This window comes from Nymphaea colorata, chromosome 3 (genome assembly GCF_008831285.2).
Source record: "Nymphaea colorata isolate Beijing-Zhang1983 chromosome 3, ASM883128v2, whole genome shotgun sequence".
Classification (NCBI taxonomy): Eukaryota; Viridiplantae; Streptophyta; class Magnoliopsida; order Nymphaeales; family Nymphaeaceae; genus Nymphaea; species Nymphaea colorata.
In genome coordinates, this window is record NC_045140.1 from 9399192 (window position 1) to 9415842 (window position 16651).

A 16651-nucleotide genomic window follows, 5' to 3' on the forward strand; every position below is an offset into this window, starting at 1 on the left:
CTATCCTCCCACCTCTGCTTTCTATCGGGCTGCAACTACAAGTTGCAAACTAGGTAATAGTTTTTTAGTTTCCACACTAGGTTGTATGGATCAGTGTATACTTGATTTTTGATGTAAGCAGTAAAATTTAAGTTGATACTGTTCACGTGAATAATTTTTGATGTAGGAATGTTTTTTTTTTTTTTCCATAACTTGAGGAAGACGATGATCATTATTCACTGACAAGCTTAAACTAGTCGAGTTTGAGCTCACACTCAGTAAAGCAAGTCGAGCTTGAGCTTGCCTCATAAGGCTCGGCTCGATTTTGAGTTGAGCTCGATCTGAGAAATATGTGGGTCGAGTAGAGTTTGAGCTGGCTCAGTTTGTTGAACATTCCTACATGTCGGCGAGTCCGTAAAAGATGATTGCCGAGCTACTCGGTTCCTCATTGTGCCCACAACATGCTAAGCTTTCCGAATCACAACCTCATTGGCATCCTGGATATCCACTCTTCAAGTGGGATCTAAATTCAAATTTTATAATAAATTCAAATTTCATAAGAAAGTACATGCTCTGCCAAACGGTAAGTTTTAATCCTTGATATTTGGCTCAAAACCAGGATTTTGGTGCAACCAAAATCCACAAAAAAATTTATTTGACTGTCAGGACACTCAAGGGCGTGACTCCATCTCCCCCACAGCTGTTCCAGCTACTTCCTCAATCTCATGGGAATCTCATAGGCAGACGAAAGGCAATGAGCTGGATGTTGATGATGTGGGTCTTCGTAGGGGAGGGAACGGAGCCCACAGGGGCTTTGGCTTCCCCTCAAATTTTAAAAACTTTAAAATTTTATATGTAAATGTAAAAAAATTAGTTTAATATATATAAAAATTTAAACTTTTTTGTTTCAACACCTATTAAGATTTTGTAAAAAGTTTTGAAACTATAATTTGGCCTTGTCACCAAAAAATCCTGCCTCCAGAGTCCGGCCGGCTGTTGAAGGACGATATAAAGAGGGAAAGGTGCATAGATGTCCATACTGAGTGGATAGGGTGAGGGAGAAGAATAAGGCGAGACCGTGGCTAGGGTTAAAGTTAGGGAGGGTGTGAAGACGAAGGAGGTCGGGAAAGGGAGGGACTTGATGCTAGTGGTTTTGGATGGGGAAGGGATAGCCCATGGTGAAGATGAATGATGCATATGAGCAGGAAAGAAGACTGACGCTGGTGAGTAGGGAAGAGAGGGTTTTTCTTCATAGGTATTCACTCTCCTTCTGATTGTTATCGTTGCCTGAAGAGGAACATGGTGGTGCTAAGGTTGAAGGGATAAGCGATGAGGAGCTGATGGGGATGCCAAGTCTTCTTCCTTCCGTCGACCAATACAATGAGAAGTTCCTTCTCCACCATATGGGGATGCCAAGTCTTCTTCCTTCCGTCGACCTATACAATGAGAAGTTCCGTCTCCACCATAAAAGCTTGATATTTTTGTTGGTTTTTTTAAAAGAAAAAGTGCAGTTTAATGTAAAAGATAGTTAATCAATTAATTTTTACTTTTAGAGTTTAGATTCGCCCGAAAACTTTCAGATTGCATTTGTCCTGCACTATAATGAGTTTCTGTTTCTTGGGTTCCTTTCTTTGCAGAGAAGACGTTACCAGAGCCACAACACGACTTCAGACTTTAAAATAAACCACAACCACAGTGAGCACCTTAGCCAGCAAATCAAAACACCCACAAAGGGTGGTGTTAGCTTTTAAGTGTTGATAAGTGCAGGCAAGAATAGTGGTTGTTGGTTGAGAGGATCTACCATGTTCTGAATTGTTATTTTCATAAATGATTTTATCTAAAACTTTTATAATAGCTTGTTCCTATAGCGTTGCATTTTTTTTCCACGAATTCAACAAACACTGGATCAACATCCAACAGGTTAAATTACAGGAGAAACAACATGCTCTATCGATGTAAATCTCTGTTCCCGTGATTCCAGGATTAAAATCCTAGTATCAAAATCCCAGGATTTTAATTCTGTTGCTGCCAAACACTACCCAAATTCTTCCATTATAGGAATAGGGTGCCTCCAAAAACACACTGATGCTCACCTTCCGAAATTCAGTAAATGCTAACCTCTTGACTCTCTCCCCTTCAGCATATAGAGAGACAGAAGGCCCTCTCTCGCCGGCCTTTCTCTCGTCCAGCCCTCTCCTTTTCAAGGAGAGATGGTTTGGGTGATAGTCGTCGGGACTCCCTCTATGCCCGATGGGAGGGGCTGGCAGTGATCCTCCTCGTGCACGTCTAATGGTCATGAACAGAAACAACATTCCTGATGTTAGTGGGTATTTTGTCATAGAAAAAGGGAAAACATTTCCCGTCCATAGTCACTTGTCAATATATGTCAAACATTAGGGTCACATTGTTCACTTCTAAACCTTGAGGGTCTCTTTGTTATTGTGCAAAACATGAGCGTTGGTGTGTAATTTTTTTTTTTTTGGAGTTTAATGTAGCTGGCTGCCCCTGAAAGCGCCAGTGGAGGTTAATTGTAATTGTAGCGTGCCCCCCCCTGCTTGTTCTGCCCTCCCCCACATCCCTTGTATTGACACTGTTGTATCTGCTCTGGGTTATGATTCTGTATCCACCTTGCCTCCCCGTCTTCCCCATCCTCTTCTGCTCAGTTGCCTGGTCCTACCACCAGACCATCTATTTCCCTTCCGGATGCGCTTGCCTCTCTTAGGGTCTCACTTTCACATGATCAACTCGACTTCTTGCATTCATCATTTGTTACCACTGCTGTGCCGGTCTCTCACTCTAAGCCATGGCAGGTTGCAGTGGCCTCCATCCTCCCTCTTGGTGCTGCTAGGACGGCCAACGAGCATCACTTCACATGAGGCTTTCTTGTTGGAATGTGCATGACTTTAGTGCCATTGTCAACGTAGATACCTCTCTTCTTGGATCTGTCAACATGGATCTTCCTTGCTTATCATGGCAGAGACCAAATAGTCTGTGGTCTCTCATGCCTGTGTTCGTACCTTATTGCGTCAACCATCATTTTGGTACTTTGCGGCTAATGGTCCTAAAGACGACATTTTGCTGGCATGGTCTCCACCTCTTATGGGAGTTGTTGTGCATGTTAGTAAATACTCTATATTGTCCATTCTCAATGTCTCTGGCCCAATGGTATGCTCTTAGTTACTACGGCTTATTGTCCTTGCGTTGGGGCCTTGCATGACCAACTATGGACTTGCTTTGTCTTGCTCGTGAGCTTGCTTCTTCACCATGACTTTTGGCAGAAGACTTCAATTTTTTGTTTACCCTTCTAACTCCTTCTCTCCTCTCGCTTTTGGTCCATATATGTCTGTCTGTCGCTCATTCGTTGATGAGTTCGGCCTTTTCGATGTGCCTCTAAATAATGAGACATTTACTTGGTCCAACAATAGGAATTTCCCTATTCTCCGAAGGCTGGACCGTGACTTCCTCTCACCTGAACTATTTTTTGCTTTCCCATTGTCATCCTTGGTTCTCAGACCGAAGCACTTGTCTGATCATGCTCCGCTGCTCCTTTCACTTCTTCAGGGTAGGGCTGGATCTAGGCACGTCTTGTTCTGCTTTGAGCTTTGGTGGCTTTGAGATGAGTCCTTTGTGTTTGCCATCCCTAGGTGGTGGGCCTGTACCATCAATGGTAGGTGGGGTGATTTTAGGCTCTTACATAAGCTGCATTGCATTAAGAGAAAAGTTATTGCCTATAAATGCATTTTTTGGAGCGACAAGTTTTATTAAGTGATTGCTTGGGATGATGAGATCTTATCCTTCTAGTCACCTGACAATTTTTCTGCGGATCAGTCTTCCCACCTCTTATACCTCTAGTACCTTGCTCAAAAGTGGTGGATTAGGGAGTCCATCCACTGGCAGCAGCATTCAAGGTTGGTTTGACTTTCGTATGAAGATTAGAACTCTAGGTTCTTCCACTTGCCACCTCCCAAAGGTGCCGTCAAACGTTGCTCCAGTCCATGGTCATTTGACACAAGGTATTTTTTGGTGATGACATTTTCCTAGCTTTGACTACCCATTTCTCTGATTTCTACTCTAAGCCTCTTACTTCCGTGTCCCACTGCCAGACATTCACCTCTTCTTATTTTCTGTATCCTGCACAATCACTCTTGAGCGGCCTTTCCTACACCAAGAAATCAAGAAAGTTGTTTGGGCCCTCGGCTCTAATAAGGTGCCCAACATTGATGGTTTTTCTATTGAGTTTTTTCGCACTTTTTGGGAGACTTGTAGCATTGATGTGTTCACGTTCTGTGATGAACTTGCATCGAACTCTATCTTTATGAAGGAATTTAATCAGGACACCTACATCCTGGTACCTAAGCATCCTAACCCTACGGATGTCAACTTCTTTTGCCTGATCTCTATCTTAGACACACCCCATAAGATTATTGCAAAGTTGCTTTCCATGTGGCTTGCGCCTGTTATACCTTCTATCATTAACCCCTCCAGATCAAGGGTCAACGTTTGCATGACGTTTTTGTCCTAGCCAATGAGGTTGTTCACTCCCTCTACTGTCTACGTCTCCTCTCCTTCATCATTAAGTTGGACATTTTTAAGATATTTGATTAAATTAGTTGGGAGTTCTTATCTGACCCCCTCACCCACTTGCTTTTCATTCATTGTTTCGGCAGTGGATCATTTTGCTTGTCGGTGGAGCCTAGCTTGCTGTCTCCTTTAATGGGATGTGTGGTGAGTTCTTCAGTCTCAGTCGCAACCTTCGTCAGGGTTGTTTGTTATCGCCTTTGCTTTTCAACTTGGTTGTGAGTACTTTTCTACTTTATTTCATCACACTACAGCCATTGGCTTCTTCACACTACATTCACTCCCCCACTTACAGGCCCCTTCTCTACCATATAGTTTGTTGACAACTTTTTCTTGTTAAGCACTCATTGTCACTAACAGGTTGTGAGAACTTGACTCATCATTTGAGTTTTTGAGCTCATCTCAAGTCTTTCTATTAATTCCTCCAAATGTCACATTTCTTTCATTCACACGTATTCGGCCATAATACTTTTTGTGGAAGCTTGCTTTGGGTGTACAGTTGCTGGCCTGCCCATGGACTACTTAGGTCTTTAGATTATGCTGCCACCTCCTGCGCCTCCTTCTGGGACAGAGTGGAGTAGAATCTTGTAGATTGTCTCCAATGTTGACAAAAAGAGCTGCTTTCCCTCTCAGGTTGTATTACCCTTGTTAAGCATTGTCTTGCATTTGTCCCCCTCCATGCTCTCATGGTCTTTCGACCTCCGGTAGCTGGCCTAAGAAGGTTTGATAAGATCATTCGTAGCTTCTTCTGAAATGGAGATTGACCCTCAGATTGCATTGCACATTGGGACATGGTTGCCTTTCCGCATTATGTTAAGGGTGCTGAGGCTACCAACTTAGCCGGGCGTGTGAGTCCTCTTTGTGTTATTGTTGGTGGCATTTGACAACTGAGCATTCCTCTCTCGCCTTTTTTATTTCTTCCAAATATAACCTGCCATCCCATAGTGATTGGCATATTTTTATTTTTCAAACCTCTCCCTCCAACTTTTGGTGTGGCTTGCTTTCTATCCTTTCCCTTTTTCTCTGACTTGCTGGCCTCCTATCGCTCATCCCCCCATCGTGGCTTCTTTTGCCTCCCCGTAGATTCACTTTTTCTTATTGCTACCTGACCTCCTTTGGTTCTTATGCTGCATCGCTCCCACCTCGGTCCTTTTGGTCTCCTAGCCCTTTTCCTCCTTTCATTGCTTTTGTTTAGCTTTTTCTTGCTGGCCACATCAATACATTTGACCACCTACAAAGCATTGACATTAGTTTAGCTAACCAGTACCCCCTCTATCTTACTGCGTTTGAGTCTTGGGTTCACCTTTTTACCTTATGCCCTTTCTTCTATAATGTTCTTGCCTCTGCATGACCTTCCTTTGTTTGTAGCTTTCCAGACCCACCCTCCATTTTCTTTCTTTTCCTTTATTGTCTTTTCCCCCAGCTGCCCTTTTCATGGGGTCGTGTATGGAGGCTGTGACTTATATACTCTTGGTGGCGTATTTGAGAGGAGCACAACAATAGGGTCTTCAAGGGCACCTCCTCGTCACCGGATTCTATGATACGCATTGTGCGGGGAGATGTTCACTTTTCTATCGGGCAACAGTACCATCTTTCGCTCGCTGTTGTGTGACTCTGCCACTCCATCTATCAACTCTCTTCCCACCCCTCTTATTATACTTTATTGTGCTGCTGTCTTGTATATTTCATTCTTCTATTTTATTTTGTGGTTTGTTCTTGTATCTAAGGACTTCTTGTTCCCAAATTTTGTTAAGCATTTCCATTTTATCGGTTCTTTCTCTCTCTCATGTCATATATCATGTAGTCACAACGGCTAATTTATCCAATTACATATTACTATAGTAGTTATCACAGCCTGTGACATTTGAAGACCATAGAGTTATCATTAATTCACGCACAGAATCGGTATTTATCATACAAGTTGCTCTAATAATTTTAACAGATTTAAACAAGGAATACAACATCATAGTGACAAATTATAAGGTAATATAAAATAATATAAGAAGCCGATGAGGCATTTAAGACAGCAGCTCCAAACAAAAGAATACAGTTAAATTACTCTTTCGCACATGTATATCACTCCTTACAATCGCAACCAAATCTTGCGCTTCCTATTGTGTTAAGAACCTGATGGAAGCCGATAATATTTTCAAAGTAATATCAAATATTTAACATAGCCTTATAATCTTATCTGGTTTTTATGATTGATCTGATTATGGAAATCTCACCACTCCCTTTTAACCTATGACATACAATCGAATTGAGTATGCCAAGGTTGGATAGTACCGGCCATACCAACCAACATCCTTTAGGAGCCTCGGCAAATGCGTGTGCAATTTGGGCATATGACTAAACTTATGATGTTCTAATAAGCCTTGATTGGTTTGATCTTAGACTAACAACATGACAATTTATATCTATATGTTTCGTCTTCTCAAAGTAAATTAAATCGATTGCAAATATATAGTGTACCTTGATTATCATAAAGAACTCAGCTGGAGTAGTACTAATAAATTATTTATCTTGAAGTGAGATGTGCTCTTTTTGCTCATTAATCCAAATTGGGCTTCAGATTCTTGGGTTCATAGGATTATCCTACAACAATTATTATCACATTTAGATACAAGCCTTTAGGAACCATTTTGGTTCTCATTCAGCCTAAATCCCCTTTAAATGTTTAAAAGAGATTGCAAAAAATGTTGTGCCACAGTTTCTCTCGCTCATTTGAACTCTCAAACTCTCTTTATTGATCAATCGATTGGGTTAGCCTAAGGATGGTTTCAATGCTTGTGGCTTTGAAGTGCAGTGAACAATACAAATCTAGTTCCTCTCCTCGTCTCTCTCTTGGTATGTTGATCTCTCTCTCTCTCTCTCTCTCTCTCATCCTTCACTATAAAAAAACAGGTGTTACTGACGTGTGGAAAAACATGTGTCAGTAAAAATTCATTTTTACTAGTGTTTCTATCTAAATGTCAGTAAAAGGGAAGCATTACTGACAATTAGTGGATCATCGTCACTAATACCTTTTGCCTTTGCAGACATAAGGAAAAGCTTATAGGGGTGAGATATTCACTGGTATAGGTCCACAGAGTGAAAACATACGTGAAGGTGTATATTTATAATAACATGCAAGGATTTGCAGCGTTGAATGTTTTTTTTTTTGTGTTACCTAAACAATTCTATAGCGGTGATAGTATTTACTAGTATAGGTCAAAGTGGAAACCATAGTGCAGGTGTATGTCTATACTAACGAGTAAGAATCTGCATCATTTTAAAAAGTCTATAGCAGCGAGAATGTTCAAATATAGGTTCACAAAGTGAAAACTTAGTTTCCATTGTATAGGCCCTTGAAACGTTAGTAAAGATGTGTTATGTGAAGGAGCCTATAGCAGTGAGAATATTCACCGGCATGAATTGTTATGGTCTTGATTCTTGCATTTGTCTATACGATGTAATGCGATTAAAATTCATGTCATAAATTAAGATAAAATCCATGTATTTGTCTCTCATATGCTGATTTTCTCTATCTTTATTGATAAATTATTTTGTTCATGCTTAGATGCTTAGTTTTTGTGAAAAAGGATGTAAACTACAAACTGATCTTCTTGTTTTTATTTGAGATGCACATACTTGTTGGTAATATTCTTTGTTCTCTATTCGAAAGCATGTACAAGCTTACTAGCATGATCAAGTGCATTATCTTGATCAGTTACGGCTTGCTTATATAATGACAACCTCAGCTTGTTCACTAATTTCTACTTATGCACCATGAAATCATTCATCCTTTTATAATGCATCTCTTGCTTCCATAGGCACTCAAAGAAGCTCAATTACTACACTTTGCCAGATAAACCATCATATGCAGGTAGCTCCATTTTTATGATGCAATTGTAGAAGCAGCTCTGAAGTAACAATTAGTATCTTTGTTCTTTTATTGTCATCTTGATTATGTCAATTTAGGTTCTAGACTACCGATCTTTGTGTTAACTTACTACAATTTGCTCTTGGACGAATAAAATAAACTATAAAAAAAGCAAGTTCCATTTATTCCAAGGATGCATGTAGACTAATAATAAATCAGACTGAGATTTTTAAACTACAAAACTTTGTAAGGCATGATCTGCAGCTTCATAGATCATTAAGTGAAAAATACTATTATTTTCATGGATGTGCTTTCCTATCAAAACAACTAATTGCCAAAGACACTAGTTAATAAGAAATGGTGAAGTATTTACTTCTACTGATAGTACGTATGTTATCAACCCAAATTTTTTTAAAAAGACTATATTTTATTTTCACCCAAACGAAATTCTCAGTTATTTAGATTTAAATTTTTAAACCCTAAGCCCAAAACAAATTCGCAACTATTCGATCCAAAATGAATCTCTAAACCCATGTCCAAACCCAAACACCAAGTCAAATTCAAAAACCCAACTTTAGACGTGAGATTCAAATCCAAAGTTCAACTCTCGGATCCGAATTAAATCCAAAAACCCCAGTTTAGATCCAAATCGAGAATTTCAAACTCAAAATCCAAAGCTGAGATCAAAACAACAAAATTTGATACTATGAGTGCCGTACGCACATGTGTGGACTTTGCCTATGTTTTATGTTTCGTTCTCGTTTTCGACCTTAAATCGCTCACTAGAGCACGTCAGTGATAAATTAAACCCAATCTGGATTTGAAACGAGTCCGGAGTCACTCAAAACAGAGTCGACTCCTAATTTGTAACAAAAACCATTTTTGTACACATTTAAAAAAAATCGTTTTATGCTTTTTATATGAATAGCCCCTTGTTTATTTATTAATTTAATTTAATTTTTTTAAAAGAAAATTTGCACATTGCGCGATTGAGTGCGCATGCGGCAGTACGTCACACGCCGCTCACCTATGCGGCAGGTGCAATACACCCTTTAATGCACCGTGCACATGCAAATGCACTGAACATGGGCCTGCACACTTTGCAGACTCAATTTTCAGCTTAAACCCACCCCTTGGGGGGTGGTTTTGGCACTGTTGGGTGGGCATTAGCCTTGCCCACAGCTTAAATGGGTATTTGCAGGGCTAATGGCTAATCCCACTTGGTCAAAACCTATTTTAAAAAAAAAAATTTAAATCATTCAACAACACTTGGGAATTCACATGAAAATGTTGTTACACTAAAAAAAGTTCAAATTTTGAGTTTTAACTCCAAAACTCTCTATAAATACCCTTACAATATTCTCTCTTGGCCGTGTGCTAATTCTTGAGAAACCTTTAGTATTTTCTCACTTGAAAATCTAGAGTTTTCCTTAGCTCTCTTTTTTCATTTCTCTTTTCTTCTTCTCCAACCTTGGTTGCAAGCTTCTTCAAGTTCTAACTCTTCAAAGAGTACCAGAAGATCTCTTGGAGAAATATCTTCATCATCTTAGGGCTTCATCTAAGGCAACCCTAGGATCATTTAAAAGAGGAGGCTCATTCCTATTATCATTCGTATTCAAGGTATTTAGTCTTTCTCTTGTTTTCATTTTATTTTCATTTCCTCTTGCCACCTCCCCATGGCCATGCAAGAAAACTCTAATGATTTCCTATCCGGACTCGAGAGCTATATCTTGAGTGCACCGGGAGTATGAGCAAAGTGAAATAAATTTTATTTCTTTATTAATTTTCAAAAATATGATTGTTATATTGCTTTATTCATTGTTCATGCTTGAGATGATGTTCATGTGTGATAGATTAATTTTTCTTAATTAATGAGCAAATGCACAGCGAGAATGAGTGTTTGGTTGAGATTTAACTTCATTTTTATGTTGATTTCTGAGGTTCAGATTCGTTCAACTCGGGTAAATCCTTCACGAATATGTACTTGTTAAAATGCATCTTCATATCATTCTCACGTTTAGTTTTTTTTTTAATCACCCGATTAGGGACCGCAATGACTGCTTTATTACATTGCTGGATTTTCTTCCATGCTCAATGGTAGGAGAAATATAATATCTTGTAACAAACGAAATATTTATAATTTTATGTTTATGTATGAAAATTTGGAGTCATGTTTTTCAAAAGATCTTCGAAAGGAATAACTCCCCTTTAATGAGGCCTTAGAGACTTAGCTTAGGCTCTTGCATATGCCCAAGTTCATCTCCAACATACATAAAAAAAATGAAAGTCGGATATTTTCAAGTTATTTATTGATTTCAATTCTCATGAAGACATATATGTATATATATGTTATATACGTATACGTGCACATTATTATCTCTTTTTGTCATTCTCTCTTTATGATTCAACATATTCTCTTATGAATTTTCATATATATATATATATATATATATATATATATATACCTCTCTCTCTCTCACTCTCTTTATAAGATCTTCTTCTCCCTTTTTCATTTGAGTTAATACTTTCTTTTCACAAGCTTTGTTATATATATATATATAAAAGGATACATATCTCCCTATCTTTTTCAATCTTTTACTTATGATTTTCAAAATCTATTTCTCCCTCTCTATCTCTCAATATTCCTCTTGTATTAAAGTCTTTCCTCTTTCCCATTCTTACGAATATTTTTCTCCCACGATCTAAGGTTTTTAACTATTCATTTACCGGCTTTACCAAAAGACCAAAACTTGAGCAATGATCCAATATTGGAATCATGCTTGATGGTCTACAACCCAATTCCATTTTAAAATTTTTTCTCTTTTTATAAAAATATTTATGACAATCTTATAAATAAACTTAGATGTATGTGATGATAAAAATGTTTTTAGATGAAGGTTATGGTAGGAATGAATGATTTGCTCCTAATAATGTAGGGTCAATGCATTTATACATCCATATTCACTTAACATCATGAATGATCACAATCACATCTCTAAAAAAACTGAAGCAAGATGAGATAGAGCTCTCGCTAGGTAGTAACCAAATTAGAACAAAATATCAAACCTACATAAAGTCTTAAGAGAACACTAAAGTAACTTTTAAAGGTGATTTCAAAGGTTTCCAATTGATATTTGTAAAAATTTCTCAATTCAAAATTTTCTAAATCAAAATGTTTTACACTCTCAAATGATTCTTCAAAGCTTCCTAAAAAATTTGAAACATCAAATCTTTAACTTTTTCTCAAACATCACATCACATTTAAAATAAAAAATATTGAAGGAACGGTCAATCTTCGTACCGATGGGCGAGTCCCTTTCTCTCTCATTTCAAAATAAAACCTTATTTTTCTAGAGCACTCCAAAAAACTAAAATAGAATTTTGGGGATGCAAAAAATGTACTAATTCATCTGCAAAACCCAGGATTTTTTTTTGAAATGTGCTATTCTACACAATGGTGAGATTTAGTTAAACTAATAGCAAATGAAAGTCTTATTCCTTTAGGAAGCCAATTATTAGATTGACAATTTATTTCAAACAATCTAATATGTCAACCCAATTGGTTGTATGCAAAATATGAAGACCATCCTATTAAGATGTTCATATAGAAGAAAAAAGGAAGGTGGACCTGTACAGCTATTTACCAGTGAGTGTCTTGTGCCATGGAGGGATATCTATCCTGGTCATATTGGATGCTAGTATAGAAATTCCTATACTGATTTGCCATTACTATAGCATTCTTGTTTGCTTTCTTTCTTTATACAATAATACATGCTGAAAACGTTTAAAGAAAATAAAAAAGTAGTGTTACATGGGACATCATTGATGGTTGCCTTAGAGTCATATGTTTTGTCAAGATAAAGAATCATTTGATGGTACGATAGGAAAGTAGATTGCTCTTGTTCCCCTTTTTGGGGTTGACATCTTGCATGATTTTGAACATTGTTTTATTGAAAGAATAATTTTTTACATCACAATTTGGATATTATGCACATTGAAAAGAGTGTTTCTGATAATCTTGAAGGCAAACCAAAAGATCATATAAATGCTCATTTACATTTTCAAATCATGAACATAAGACATGGGCTTCATCCACAACTATGTAGGGAAGTTGGAAATATGATTTTACAAGCTGCTTATTATTTTTTAAGTAAGAAATAAAAAGTGATATGATGCAAAGTTTTTAAAAAATTAAAATTTCTAAATGAATATTCAACAAACATATAACATTGTATGTAGAGCTGCACACGAGCCGAGTCGAGCCTGAGCTTGGCCAGCTCAAGCTCAACTCGGCTCAAAGGGCTCGAGCTCAAGCTCGAACTCGAACTCGAGTTGAGTTCCCTAACACGAGCTCGAGCTCGACTCGACTATACATAGTCGAGCTCGACTCGTTTAGTTTAGGCATTAACTCGGTTAGTTGCTTGTTTCAGATGCTTTTGTTGTGGAAGAAGATGGCTGTTGCAGAAGGTAGTTCTGCAAAAAAGGAACAATCATAAGTACAAAACATCTAAAAGAAGAAAAAGAATTATCTTTCGCTCGAGCAAGGGTTTGAGGGAGAACACTGTTTCTCCGTTGGTCTTCTTCACAGAGCTAGAACCAAGTGCCTCTTTGGGCGCCTTCTTCTCTAAAAGAATCAGATGCTTCTTTCTCCTTCTTCTTCTTCTGCAAAACAAAGCAAGAAGCGTACACCTCTTTGTCCTCCTTCTTCTTCTTCACTGGAAGAGAAATCGAATCAGACGCTATGTCTTCGTCTTCCTTACCCTCTCTCATTTGAGGGAGAGGGTTTCAGTTCTCTGATTTAAGGATGGGTGCCTTCAAGCGAAACCCTCAAGAGGCACTTGTTCTCTGATTTACGCTATGTCTTCTCTCTCTAAATCTGTTTCAATCTTCTCAGCCTCAGATATCAAAGAAACAAAGAAAGGAACAAAAATGACTGGAAGACGAAAGGATGGGTGCCTTCAAGCGAAACCCTCACTCGAGTGAAACCCTTGCTCGAGTAGAAACCATTGGGTTCTTGAGACCCTCTCACGTTTGAGGGAGAGGGTTTCAGTTCTCTGATTTAGAGAGAGAGAGAGAGAGAGAGAGAGAGAGAGAGAGAGAGGGAGAGAAGGAGAGAACAGTACCATTGTTGCAGGGTTGCCAGTTCCACCGATTCCCTGTTGCAGGGTTGCCAGTTCGATCGATCGCCAGAAGGAGGAAGAGAGTGAAGAGAGAAAAAAAGACGAGAAATGAAGATGAACAAATGAGGAAAACAATAAATATCCTTACCTAACGAGTCGAGTTGGGTTAAGCGAGCTTCGTTAAACGAGCTCGTACTCGGCTCGATAAAATAAATGAGTTGAACGAACAACTCGAGCTCGGCTCGGTGAGTATAATAGCTGGCTTGAATTCGAATTCGAGCCGAGCTTTAACGAGCCGAGTTCGAGTTACTCAGCTCGTTGTTCAGCCCTACTTGTATGCAATTTAAAAGAACGTAAGATTTCAGAATTAAAAAGCATGATTGTTACATGTTAATGCACTAGATTCTTCCATTAGCTTGAAGAAAATTTTACCCAAAAAGGTAAGTGCAGTGTTGATGAAATTTTGTAGTCCTTTTAAATTTGTTTTAGGAAGAAGTTATCTTTTCATATTCAATGCTTACCACTATGGGTGGGCTTAGTTAATGGTGCAATGGAATTTGTGCATCACGGTTCACAATTCACTGTTTATTCTCATTTGAGACAAAATGTCCATAGGTGAAGGAAGATGGGAGTGAGCTATCACATGCTAGATTTTCTTGATGACTCATATTAGCAAAAATATGATCATTATAATGCTGAAACAAGTGCAGCATTTGTAAGTTGTTAAAATTCTTGTGTTGCACTGCTTGTGTTGAAATATGCAATATTATATGGTGGTGTAACTACCTATATGTTTTAATAATTATTTTTGTTCTCTTATTTTTCTGAACTATAGTCACAATATGAAGAAAAATGTTTGTGCATCTTGGGAATTTTTTTTTAAACCAAAGGATATATATAGGATGCTTGTGCATAATAAAAGGTTTAAATGGAAAATGTAACTGAATATCTATTTTATTTCAAAGGCCTACTTTTCATCAAATCTGGTGGCATACACAAATTTAACTGAAGAAATGTTAATATTTCTAAGATTTAAGGAAGATGCTAGAATATGAAGTGGATATCATCTTTTATAAGAGTTCAGAAACCAATTTATTTTTATTTTCTTGTGTCATGAAATATAGATTACGTATATAAAAATACATTCTTTTAATACATATTTCTCTTGAGATTTTCAACATACCTATGTGGTGGTTTATGTTGTATATTCAAAACATCATATTGATGGCACAACTTTTTTTGGCTATTAACACTATTCCATGCTTTTATAAGGTAAGATTGCAGAAAAAGTTGCTCCATTTCCCGAGGGTTCAAGAGATGATGTCCCTTGAGTGGATGTTCTTCCGCAGATTATGGGAAAATAAGCTCTAGGTCATGTGAGTACATATGGTTTGGGGGTTCATGTATCAGATTTGTTTGGTCCAACTTCTTCTCGAGCTCAACTAATTCACAAAAATACCATGTTAACAAAAGAAGTAAGTCCATTAAAGAAAATGTTAACATTATTAGAGTCCCAACTCAGAAATATGAATGATCTGGCTGCTCAAATAGCAAGAACAAATGAGTTGTAGGCTTAGTTTACCTCATGGATGGAGATCTCTAGCAACCTCCCTTCACATTGACATGTAACATGGTATCTAGCAGTCCACAAATGCCATGTTTATAAAGGTTTTTTGTGACATTTTACTAAATTCTTTATTTTTTCTCCAACTAGTTGCATGATCTATACAATGGTTTTTGAAGCATTTTGAGGCGAGAGTGATGATCTCTTATTATGTTTTTTTTTTTTAATTTTGTTGTTGATCATATGGTGCAAATAATGATTGACAATTTTTGACACACAAGTAGATGAGATGATAAACTTTCATAGTAGTTTTCATTCATCTTGGATACTATCGACTCTTTCTTTGGATGAACATGTAAAGAAACAGTTGGAGTCATACTTTTTGAACACATTCTATGATTCTTATCTTTTGGCTATAGTTTCTCTCTCTCTCTCTCTCTCTCTCTCTATGACAACACACACATAGACACACACATATATGTATGTATGTATATATGTGTGTGTGTATATATATATGTACTAATGCTACAAATGTAAGTCATAATTTTTGATAATGTTTTCGCTGTTGTTTTTCAATTTATGTGAAATTGACACCCATTCCATTTCTTCTACTATAAGAACCATAAAGCACACCTGCTATTGATCTAATGCACATAAAAAGAGCAAGTTTAGAAGATCATAGCTTGATAAGCATCAAGTATGTTCATTGTAGCAAAAAACAAAAGAGATTGCAGTGGCTTCAATCTTAATGCTGCACATTTTCTAATGAGCTCAGGTTGTGTTTGTTTCACTGTGGATCTGAGATTTGTGGTGATTTGAGATCTTAGAATCTCAAATCCATGGATTTAAGATCAGACCACCCCCATCTGACCTTAAATCCATGGTCTTTAACATGTAGCATGGATTTAAAATCCATGCTACTGAGGGTATCCTAAAACATACCTTTTTATGCAGCCTCAAATATAAGATTTGAGGCTATCAATCGCAAGCTCAGTGTTTTTTCATAGGAAAATGTGGATGCCTAAATCAAATGCGTGCAACAAAATAATGGCTTCAAGGATGACCTGTAGGATGGTGTGGCATAATGAGAACATCCATGACACCAGGCTTTGGTATTTTCTTTTTCTTCTCTTGAAAATCTTGAGCTCACAACTTTATTAAAGTGGTATGCTGATACAACGACCTGAGATCATATGCTAAAAGAAAGGTGTACACCCAATACAGTTGCATAAAATACCATGCGCTATGGCCTTTGTCTCCACAAGAAGTTGCATAAAGTTATACCAGCTTTCAATAAGATGGTCATGAATGAGTTCTTTTAGATGGGTTTGCAGAAACTAGTAATTTGGAATGTGTTTAGATATATGGGACATGATGATACAAAATTAGGTAACGCACCCAATGTTATGGCATATACTGCGTTCATTAAATGATTTTGCACTCAAGTCATGAGTGGGCTGGCCATGTATTACAAGAAATAAAGAGATAGCATGCACACCCACCTACCATAAAAACCTTCTATGAGTTTCTACATCCTCTGCATAGGGA

The 16651-nt window shown here is 37.7% G+C and overlaps 1 long non-coding RNA gene across 1 annotated transcript; it reads left to right on the forward strand.

The window, feature by feature from the left end:
* The first annotated feature begins 1035 nt into the window (after window positions 1–1035).
* On the forward strand, window positions 1036–1844 carry LOC126409952 (uncharacterized). Its single transcript, XR_007572936.1, has 2 exons — window positions 1036–1429; window positions 1617–1844. It is a non-coding gene; the product is annotated as an uncharacterized LOC126409952 (long non-coding RNA).
* Window positions 1845–16651: the final 14807 nt, after the last annotated feature.